Source organism: Colobus angolensis, unplaced genomic scaffold (assembly GCF_000951035.1).
Source record: "Colobus angolensis palliatus isolate OR3802 unplaced genomic scaffold, Cang.pa_1.0 Scaffold221, whole genome shotgun sequence".
Taxonomy (NCBI): Eukaryota; Metazoa; Chordata; class Mammalia; order Primates; family Cercopithecidae; genus Colobus; species Colobus angolensis.
Window position 1 is genome coordinate 4,414,246 of NW_012115389.1, and position 11,721 is coordinate 4,425,966.

The window sequence follows — 11,721 nt, forward strand, 5'->3', positions numbered from 1 at the left end:
AATCATTTTTTTTCTTTTTTTTTTTTGGTTAACTGCCAAATAAGAAATTAAACTTAGAAAGAAAATGGAAAACTTTAAATAGAATACGTTGTTCATTGTCAATTCAAGAAAATCGACTGACTTTGATAAACACTCTACAAGCTTAAATGCAGGGTTGTCCCCTATGAATTCAGCTGTTGAGAGCATGGGACAAGTGAGGCCAGCTTCATGGACTCAAGCCAGCCACTCAAATGGAATCATGGGTGGAAACAGGAATAAATGTAAAGTCCTGTGTTTGGGCTTCAAAAAAAAAATCAATAACTCAAGTGCAGTTTATGTCAAAAAGACCTGAGAGTTTTAATTGGCTTCTATCCAAAATCCATGTACAGCAAATCAACTTACTTAGCTTCCGATGTATACATTTTACAACTAGTTTATGTTTGAGGGTTAACCAGGAAGTAACATTGCTTAAAATTAGATTTCTATGGACTCTTTGTGTGTGTATGTGTATATATATATGTGTGTGTGTATGTGTATAGGAAGAGAGCCCTCACCAGAACCTGACCATACTGGGACCCTGATCTTAGACTTCCCGGTCTCTAGACCTATTTGAAAACAAATTTCTGTCGATTAATCCATGCAGTCTGTGGTATTTTGTTATAGCAGTCTAAGTAGACTAACACAATGTTTTTAAAAACAGACAAGCAAGTATGAAAGATAAATAATTATCAGCTCTTTGTTACCGAAGTTCAACTCGATCTTTCAACAAAAGAATTAGGCACTTATTGAAAGAAAATAAAACCAAGAGAAGAAAAATATACTATTTGGAACACCTCCTAGGAGTTCTGGGTTAAAGTACAGATTTACTAGTAAAGCGAAAATTTACTATTCTTTCCATATCCAGGAAATATAAAGGCAAAATAATGAACCTATGCCTTCTGTTTAGCAACCTGCAGTCCTAATTCGGCCACTTGCTTCAGTTGAAAGGCACTACCTTTGGCCTTTCCAAGTGAAATCTGGCATCTATCTACCCTTAAATGCCAGTTAACCAAAATACATATGGAGAGGTGATTGCCTGGAGTTAATTTTCTGCTTTTGATATGGGAGTCAGAACTAGAAAATGAATCCTGTATTGAATCACCCACTAAGGCAAAGAGTGTCATCCAGGAATGCCGGTTTCTCAGGTCATTCCGAATGCATCAGTCCAGTCGGAGACAGTAATTAGGTCTCTGGGACAGTCTCAGGCTTAGAGCATTTACCTGCAATCACAGTTGTATGTGCTGAGATAGACTGGAAAACTACCTGATGAATCCCTAGCATAACAGAGACACTAAAAATCTTCCCAGCAAGGAGACCAGGGCCATGTAAACTGAGAGAGGGATTTCTTCCAGGAGCTATTTCAATAACTCTATATAGATGCCCTAGTATTCTTGTTCCTAATTAAAATTAGTTTAATACGCTCCCCTGGGTGGGCAGTTGTCCTTAATTCCTTTCCTCACTCCACAAATCACTATGCCATAGAGACGTGTGAGCCCCCACGGGAGACGTTGGAGAAGTAGCTCAAGGGGCTGGGGAGCTCTGGCCATTGAAGTTTGTCCCTCACCTACTTTGAAGTCCTGGGACAGTACTAGAGTCTGAAGAGGAGAGAGATGAGTCCTAGGAAGGAATGAATTAAGATGAGGTTTACTGATGATGCAATGAAGGGAACAAGGGAACTGCATTTAGGAAGGAAGAAGCATTTCACTTTTATACTGTTCTCTATAACAGGTTCTTATTATAGCCAGTTACTGGTGCCCACCCAAACTACCTCTATGATCCTAGGTAAGTGTTACAGAGAGCCAGTCCCTATTTTTAAGATCCTGATAAAGGCAGTGATCTGCTCTTAATTCATCACTTATTTTGCCACCTAATCAGGCCTCCTCCTGTTTGTGATCTTATCTCTTCTGAATTTTAACATCTGCTTCAACACCTTGTCGCTTACATCTCTCTCACACTTCCTGCCATTTCTAGAGTCCAGGACTTTCAGCTCCTCCCCTTTGCAGTCACCCACAAGAAGCACTCATATCAATTAATGCGATGGCGTCCTGGCGTTATGCTAAACCTTTTGCTTACATGATTTCATATGCATTAAACAAATGCATGACAGGGGCTGCCCTTTCCCCAGTTTTACTAATGAACAACCAGGGTTGGAGGGTGACTTGCCCAAGTCACAGAGTGAGGCATTTGTTGACTTTGCTGTGCCCTCCCTCACTGTAGCAGAAGCACTGCTTCATTCTGGATCTCTGAAAGCACCAGGCATGTCACCTCCTTAGCATTTCCTCTACTCTCCATCCTTCCCTGAAAAGTCAGAAAAAAAGAGAGATTTCACCACTAGTCTAAAATGGACCCATGCCCTTTGCCTTGATTCTATCCCTTTCCATTTTATAAGATTTTTCCCCTTCCATTTCCTTTTCTGTACCTTTAATCTTTCATTATCCACTCATTCCTTTTCATGAAAAAGCTTTTGTCCATTCATCTCCCTGTGCAAAATAATATGGAACTTGAGTAGGAAGTCTTCTCAATGATTGACATGGCAGAGTGCTGACCTCAGGAAGCTCAGGCACTGAAAGGAGAGACAAGGTAAGAGTAAGTGTTGTATGAACATGAGAGATGCAATCAGTGTGACTAGAGTTCAGGGAAGAAGGCATTCATCATCAGAGAGCTGGTAAAAAGGTTTCATGGAGGGCCTGGGCTAGAAGGCTAGGTCTAGGAGGATTGCTGCAGGCAGAAATTGGAAAGGGGGCACCAGCCAAGGGGAATAGCATAAGAAAAGGCATGCAGGCAGGAAAGACTAGAGAGTATCTGGCAAAGAGATTTTCCAGTTTTAGGGGGCACATGGAACATCTGGGGAGTAGTAGAGTATAAGGTATATGGCAGAGGATTGTGAATGCCATCCTAGTGTAATGTCTTGTAAGTAATGGGTAGGAAAGTGACATCGTGAGAATGTGAGTTACAGAGTTTATTCTGGTGGCAAAGTTCAGGATGGACTAGAGTGTGGTGATGTGAAGGCCAGAAGAACAGTTGAGAGGCTGTTTCTGAAGTCCAGGTTAGAACCGCTGGGCTCCCGTCCTGTCCTTGGATGGTAGCAGCAGAAATGGAACAAAACAATTGTTTGACATATTGGAGGTGAACATTGCTATTGTCTTGAGTAAAGGAGAAGGGAACATGAAAGATATCTTTGAGCCTGAGCTCAGGTACTGAGAAAATGAAAAATGAGAAAAGGAGAAATGGGAAGCAATGAGGAAGACTCAGAAGGCTGAGAGGGGTAAGACATGGGTTCAGTTCTCATTATGTTGATGTTTCAAGGTCAGTGGTCAGTGGGACAGTCAGAAGAGGCTGGATCCAGCCAGTGCATTGACATCTGGCTTAAGGCCCTGGAAAACAGAGTTGGAGATAAATGGTTGAGAACATTTTGCCTGTGGGTGGAAGCTCTTTGAAAGTGCAGAGCTCTGGCTGGGGCGCTGGCTCATGCCTGTAATCCCAGCACTTTGGAAGGCTGAGGCGGGAGGATCGTGTGAGGCTAGGAGCACAAGACCAGACTGGGCAACATAGGGAGACCCCACCTCTACAAAAAATTGTTTTTAAAAAGTAGCCAGGAGTGATGGTACATGCCTGTGCTCCCAGCTACTCAGGAGATTGAGGTCTGAGGTTAGAGGATCACTTGAATGTGGAAGGTTTGAGGCTGCATTGAGCAGTGACTGTGCTACTGCATTCCAGCCTGCGTGACAGAGTGAGACTTTGTCACCAAAAAAAAAAAAAAGAAGAGAGAAAGTGCAGACCTCAGTGAATAGGGGCAATGATACTGACCAGAAACCAATTATATTGACCTCTTTAACCCAACCCTATTCTGGCTTGTGATAGGTGCTCAAAACATATAAACTTACTGAAGAAATGAATGAATTATGAGATGCTCAATGTATGTTTGCTAAATGAATAAAGCAACAAATGAAAAAATGACAGATGATGAATTTATGGAACCCCATATAGACAAATGAAAACAAAATAGGACTGAGGGCTCACTATTAGAAGTATCATGTGAAATGTATTTTTACAAAAGTTCATGAAGGACTTGAAAACATCTTTGTTAGACAAGTAGCTGGAGGCTGTGCTGCAAGCATGCTTCCTTGCATAGAGTAGCCGATGTGCCCTCTCTCTGCTCTGTGGGGATTTCTGGGACATTACAGAGGTTTTCTGGCTTCTGAACCTCTGTTTCCTGGCTACAGCTGGGTTCTGGGCCATCTTTTGTTTCACTCAGTTTCACATCAGAAGATCCTCTTGGATGTTGGCTCTCAGTTGGGAAATGGAAACTATTTGTGCTGCCATGAAGGAAGCTTTCTGCATCTGGCAGGGTCTCCGGGCTGGAACCAGCATAAAGAGAAAATTAGGAAATAATCAAGCAGGCTGTGGTCTTGGTGTGTTTTATTGTTAGTATTCCAGTTACTGGGAGGATGTCTAAAGCTCTTCCCAGTTTACTGTCTTGAAAATTAAAAGAAAAGACTAGCAACACTCCATACAGCTCAAACTCATCAGCATAAACATCCCAGCGAGAAGGGCCATAAGAATCTGTGAATAAAGCAAGATGGCCTGGGTGATCAATGCGAGCTGGCAGGATGGTTTTCCATTTGCTCACTGCCTGGCTGGCACAGGCTTGCAGCAGCAGAACAAAGCCTATTTTGTGCTTCCCAAAGCACCCCTGCTGTACTTTCGAGGGTTTTTCTTTTCCCCAGACGCCTGCTTTAGGGACCTTTAGCCCTTTCCTTCAAATTAGGCCACTGTTTAGCTGACATTTGGCATAACAAGGGGCCATGTCTATTTGATACTTATAATTTTTGCATGTCCAGTGGGGAGGTAGAAACCCATGAGGTATAATTTAAGGATATAGAGCACTCCCTCCACAACGAAGAGTCCCACCCAAAGGCTAATGTATCTGAAATCCTTCCAGAATATTTTTATAAAGCAGAGCTGGTTGATCCCACTGCTCTTGCTCTAGGGTCCCTTTTCTATCACCTCCAGTGAGTGGTGACCCCGTATGGCCTGAAGACCTTCAAGGACAGGATGCCACCCCAGGAGGCAGCCTGCTGCATGAATCGACAATGCTCGCTCCTTATTTCAGAAAGTTCCAGCAATGATTGAATTAAAATCCACCTCCCTGGGTTGCATCTAATACTTCTTCCACATAACAGGTTTTTAAATATTTGAAGAGAACTAGTGTGTCACCATTTGCCAAACTAAATATCTTCAGCTGTTTCTCATTGGTCATGATTACTAGCACAGATTAAAGCCGATATTGTCCTCCTGCTCTTCCTCCGTCCCACTCACTCCTCTTTTAATTCCCACAAGTATTTTGCATCTACATGTGCCAGAAACTGTGTTAGACATTGTTTCCCTCCATTATATGACATGTACACTTTTAGGGGAAGTGCAGAACTAACACATAAGCTGTGCGAGGTCATGAAAGAGCCCATACTTCAGAGTTATTTAGATCTGAAGGATCTCAATTCCAGTCTCAGTGTGTCTTTCCTTTGATTTGATTTGCATAAAGTTTTTTCTTTATTTTTAGTTGTTATGGGCACATAACAGCTGTCCGTATTTATGGGGTACATGTGATATTTTGATATAAGCATACAAAACATAATGATATGTCCTTCCTTTTAGCTGCAGGATCCTTTCAAGTTTTTGTTTTTGTTTTTGTTTTAAGACTGAGTCTCGCTCTTGTTGCCCAAGCTGGAGTGCAGTGGTGTGATCTTGGCTCATTGCAACCTCCACCTCCCAGGTTCAAGGGATTCTCCTGCCTCGGCCTCCTGAGTAACTGGGACTACAGGCGCCTGCCACCACGTCTGGCTAATTTTTGTATTTTTAGTAGAGATGGGGTTTCACCTTGTTGGCCAGGACGGTCTCTATTTCCTGACCTCGTGATCCACCTGCCTTGGCCTCCCAAAGTGCTGGGATTACAGGCATGAGTCACCACGCCTGGCCCCTTCAAATTTTTTAACCAGGATGAACATCAATTTCCTTATTCATAATATGAGGCAATAATCTATCTCTTTGGAGAGAATGTGTGCAAATTGCCTGACACATCACCTGGACTCAGCGGGAACTCAATCATGGAATGATTTGGCCCATTAAACCACACCCTTACGTCAAATAAGAGTGTGGAATAGTCTTGATCATCAAATTGAACCAGCTACAAATCTACTGCCTGTGAGCTTGTTCAGCATGCCATCTGTGTTTTCATTCATGTTACTGATAAAAGTGTTGACCAGGATGTGACCTGGGAAAGAGCCCAGTGGCCCTTTCCAAGGACACTACCCCCTTGCACCTTTGTTTTGTTAATAAGTATTTTTTGGTCAAGGGCACTGAACTGATCATAAGCAGAACTGGGCTCTTTCCAGTCTATATTTCTCCATCTCTTTCACGTAGATATTGTGAGAACTTTTGTCAACTGCACTGCCGAAATCCAGATAATCTATGTGTATATCATTCTCCTGATACAGTAATCAAAAGATTCTGTTTCTCTCACGTGCATTCTCTTTTGAAAGGTAAACACCCCCGGGAAGGCTAACATGTTGTATTAATCCACGCTAAAATGTTAGTGGCCTAAAAGAGCCCTTTCCATCTGATTCAGGTGGGAATGGGAAGGTTACTGGATCCTGGGTGAGGTGAAGGGGGTTTGTTAATATAAAGGCAAAAAGTGCATAGCCACAGCAGAATGGGGAGTGGAAACAAGTCTTATTGACTCAGTAAACGAGCTCAAGAATTAGGCCATGCACAGATCCACATTTTACATGGAGAAAAAGATGTGTAACTGATAACATAGCCTCTGAGGATTCCAGGACACACTCACAGATATGTACTTCTCTCCCTTTCTGTTCTGAGAATCACCACATTCCTCAAGTGTCAAATGTACCTTACATCCCAGCCCCAACAAGAGAGGTGGTAAGTCCCTATTGCGACAGATATCCAAGTTCAGCATAAACATAAGATCCTCATTAACAGTAAAAATAGCAACCAACATTTATGGGGGGCTCACGATGTTCTGGCTGCTGTGCTAGGCACTTTATATGCATTACCTCATAATTCTCACAATAAGCCTATGAGGGAGGGATCGTTATCATTCTTGTCTTACAGTTGGGGTAAGTGAGGCTCAGAGATCCTAAGCAATTTACTTAAAGTCACACAGCTAAACAGAAAACAGAAGAGGGCCCTGTCCCAGTATGACTTAACTCCAAAGAACTTTTAAATCGTTAGACAAATTGTGGCTCCCAGTCTTGTTTCAGGGATTTATTATTTGACAATTGTGGCTGCACTAGAATGGACTCAAGGGTTGGCCCCAGAGAGATTCTGCCACTGGGCCCCTTTTGGCCCCCCTCCACCTGCTCTGTGGCAGCTCTCACCTCCTGGATATTGTGTGCTACTATGGTCCTCCTAGGTGGCCTGGCCACAGCATCGATGGCCATGGTGCTGCCCCAGTTCAACTTGCAGCTCACACCCAGGGAGACATCTGCTTTCTGGACCTCTGCTCTCTGGAACTCATACTGCTGGGAAGCTGCCCTCAAAATTGTTTTGGAAATGGGCGGTGGTGTCTTGGAACAGCCTGACTGGGGGCTGAATCTCATTACTGACAGAATTGTGACCTTTCAGCAGAATATGGAAAACGGCATGGATATAATATGCAAAAATGATGTCAGTGCTGTGATATGGGAGGGAAAGGATGGCCCATGTGGGATATTTATTTTAATGATATCATCACTATTTGTTATGTGGTTTGAATTAAATAGAAGTCTTTGAGTCTAAACCCCACCAGTGATCTCTCAAAACATTCCCTTGTTTTGTCTGGTGTCATTTAGCTCTCAATCTGCTGTGTTTCCTGGATGAACAGAGCCCTTGGTATGACTTCTTTGTTCTGATGTCTTAAACTCAGAAATAAGGGGGCCTTTATTTTTAATCTAATTGTACCCATATTGATCTAAGATACAGGCATTCTTTAAAGAGAGCAGGAAGGAATGCGATGTTTAAACTAAGGAGACAGGCAAGATGGAGCCCAAATTCTAGACAATCTGCTGAGAGTTGGAACACACACATCCTCCTCTCTCTGTTTCTCTCTCACTCACGTGCCCTGAAGTGGAGATGAAAATGTCTAGTGACAAACAGATTACAAAAATACAAATGTGTTTGCAGGACTGTTTTGGCAAGTTTCCAAAGGAATGGCTGCCTGGTTGAAGCTGAGGACCCTTCCGTTCTACCAGGTGACGAGCTGTGTGAAGCAGATGCCCCTTCTGGGCTCCCAGCTGCTGTTCTATCCAAGCTCCAGAACTAGAGGTTTGCTAATCATAGCCCTAATGGTAAAGTCAATACAATAGCCCATGACCCCACCTTCCATTTACAATGTATTTTCACGCTTTATGTATATTGCTTCATTTGATCTTTTCTATAGGGGTGAGAAAGAGACTTGTCAAGGTTAAGGTCACTAATGTCTCCATTTTATATATAAAGAAACAAACCCGGAGTGAGAGCCTTTCCATAGACACACCTGTAGCTAATAGTAAACACTAGACGCCTAGGCTCTTGAGTGTTAAGCCTGGTTGGACATCAGGACCCAGGTGATTACATTCTCACCAGAGGCAGAACTGGGTTCAGGTGCTCTGCACAAATGGTCCATTGCAGAAAATCTGGTGAGCATCCCCATTGCAAAGGCCAGTGGTATACTGCTGCAGGAACTAGCCATCACTCTGGGCTGAGCTCTGAGTGAAGCACTTCAGGCACTTGAGGGCAGAGACGGGGAGGGTGGTCATGTGCTAGGGCTGCCATAACCCAGTACCACAGACTGGAAGCTTCAAAATAGAAATTAATTGCTCACAGTTCGGGAGTCTAGAAGTCCAAGACCAAGGTGTTGGCAGGGCCGGTTTCTTGTGGCCTCTCTCCTCGGATAGTAGATGGCTACCTTCTCCCTCTGTCTTCACTTGATCTTTTCTCTGTGTATGCCTGTCTCCTAATCTCCTCTTCTTGTAAGGACCTAGGCATTGGATTAGGAGCCCACCCTAATAACTTCATTTTAACCTAATTACCTCTTTAAAGACCCTATTTCCAAAGAGGATTCCATTCTGAGGTATTGGGGATTAGGACTTCAAGATATGAATTTTGGGGAACACAATTCAGCCCCTAACAGTTAACAAGAAGTTTATAGGGTATGAGGAGATTCAGAAGATACCCAGGGCTGTGCCAGGTGCATTCATTCCACAGCACTGTTCTCTGCCCAGCCCTGAGCTCAGCCAACCATCTGCCCCGTCACAGCCAGGCAGGGCACCTCGGGGGCCATGCAACCTTTACAAGTCCCAGCAAATTGTCACCAATGCTGGTCCACAGGGCTGAGAGAAGGAAGACAGCCTAGTTTGTTCTCTTTGGTATGCATAAAAATCCCTTGGAAACCTTGCTGAAGCCAGATACTTGGACTTCATCTCAGAGATTCTTGGTGGCTCCAAGAATCTGCACTGCTAATAACCTTCCAGGTGAGGCTGATGCTATAGGTCCACAGAGCACACTTTGAGTGGCACTGCCATAGACACTCTGGGAAATTGTCCTCCTTAAATCCAGCTGCACTTTATTATTTAGCAGCCTCTGAATGATGAATAATGCGTGTTCTAAAAGCTGTCTTCTTCAGGTTAGGCCAAGAGTGCAAACCAAGATCTCATGGTTCATTTTACAGACTTGGGTGCTGTGGTTGTACAAAAACCACATCCAGTCTATTCTCCTAAAATGTTTTTAGTCCTCCTGTCCTTGTAGAGGAGTAGAAGAATGCTTGTCCCCGTGAAAACAAAGAGCATGTGACCCACCACTCTCTATTGCTGGGTACTTTCATAGTTATTCTTTTGCGTTTATATGATAACAAGACAATCAACATTGCCAATGAAGTAAAACATCGTGGCGCTGGTGGGACACACTTTGTGAGTGCTTAGTCTTGAGTATTTGTAGCTAAAAGAAGGGTCTGTGTTCTGAAATTTCATTTGAAAGCAGGTCATTTTGTATTCAGAACAACTCTTCCAAATAAATAGTTATAAATAGTCATTTCACAAAAGCCCATTTAACCTGTAATGTGACTGAAGTATTTACATCATTCCTAACCACTCTGTCTTAGAGGAAAGTACATGCCAAGTTTCAACTGAGAATACCCAAAGCAAATATTTCCCTCAATGACTTAGGTGGGGGAAAGGAGAAGAATTAAGCAGTGAGTAGAGCTAAGATGCTGGGGAGCAACTTGTGAGAAAGCAGGAACAATTACAAAGCAGAAGTCAGGACTGTGGGCATTAGACTAAGTACTCTTGGACTTATTCCCTTGTTAGAGCTATTTGTTGTATGTTATTTGCTAACAGAAATTATATCATTTACTGCTGTGCAATTCACGTGTGTTAATCTTGTCTCCTCAGCCAGATTATGGTCTTTACAGTCTAGCACTATGTATGATATCTCCATTGTCTTTTGAGGGGCCTCTTGAAAATCAATGGATTATCCTTTCTTAGGCTGACTGGGTCCCAACAGGGCTTAGCAGCCCAGTTATAAGGAGCAGTGAAATCAGATTGTAAAATTGGGATGAGGTTTACCAAGCAGGGGCCAGTGAGGGGGCTAGGAGATAAAGGATTGAAAGTGCTGCCAATGGCAATAGGACAGACAAACGTATCATTGGACATGCTCTGCCAATAGTTTAACTCCAAAGAGAAAAGAGGAAAGGGCAAACTCATCTCCTTTGATCTCACAGGAGATTAAAGGAGAGGTGTCTAGAAACACCTCTTTTTGTGTGGTACCAGGATAGGTTGATGTAGGACCATGGAGAACGGTCAGTGGAATTACTAAATATTCCCACATTGAATAGGTCTGGTGCCCATTCTGGGAGCTCCCTGGAGATGTGATAGGCTGAAGCTCTAGTGGAATGAGTTGGGTTTATCCAGTGAGGCCTCCCCGTGTTTGGCTTGACTGTGGTTGTCTTGTTGATGGCATGACCTACAAGTTATTCAACTCCAAAATCTCTGAACCTCATGCTCTCCCTAACTTCAGGAGATAGAAAGAAAGTGTCCTAATTATATTCCTTCTTTGCAAAGACTTTCCTGTAGGAGATAGAACACTAAACTAGCAGTTAGAATATTTCAGTTTTAATCCCTGTTTTTGCTTTCAATGTGTGGCATTAAGGAATTTAATTCACCTTTTGGTATCTCGACCAATGGCCCTCAAGATTTCTTTCAGCTGTAATCCTATTATTACACTTTGAGCTAACCAGAAAAATAATATTATGGAAAATAACAATAGGCAAATAGCATTATTTGAAAGAAGCAAGTGCGCCCATCGTCACCATTTCTATCCAACATTAACCTGGAGGTTCAAGCTGGTGCATTGAGGGATGGTAAAGAAACAGAATGTACAAATATTGAAAAGGAAGAAATAGGCCAGGCATGGTGGCTCACTCCCAGCACTTTGGGAGGCCGAGGCAGGCGAATCACCTGGGGTCAGGAGTTCGAGACCAGCCTGGCCAAGATGGTAAAACCCCATCTCTACTAAAAATAAAAAATTTAGCTGGGCGTGGTGGCTCATGCCTGTAATTCCGGCTACTTGGGAGCCTGAGGCAGGAGAATTGCTTGAACCCAGGAGGCAGAGGTTGCAGTGAGCTGAGATCACACCACTGCACTCCAGCCTGAGCAACAGAGCAAGACTCTGTCA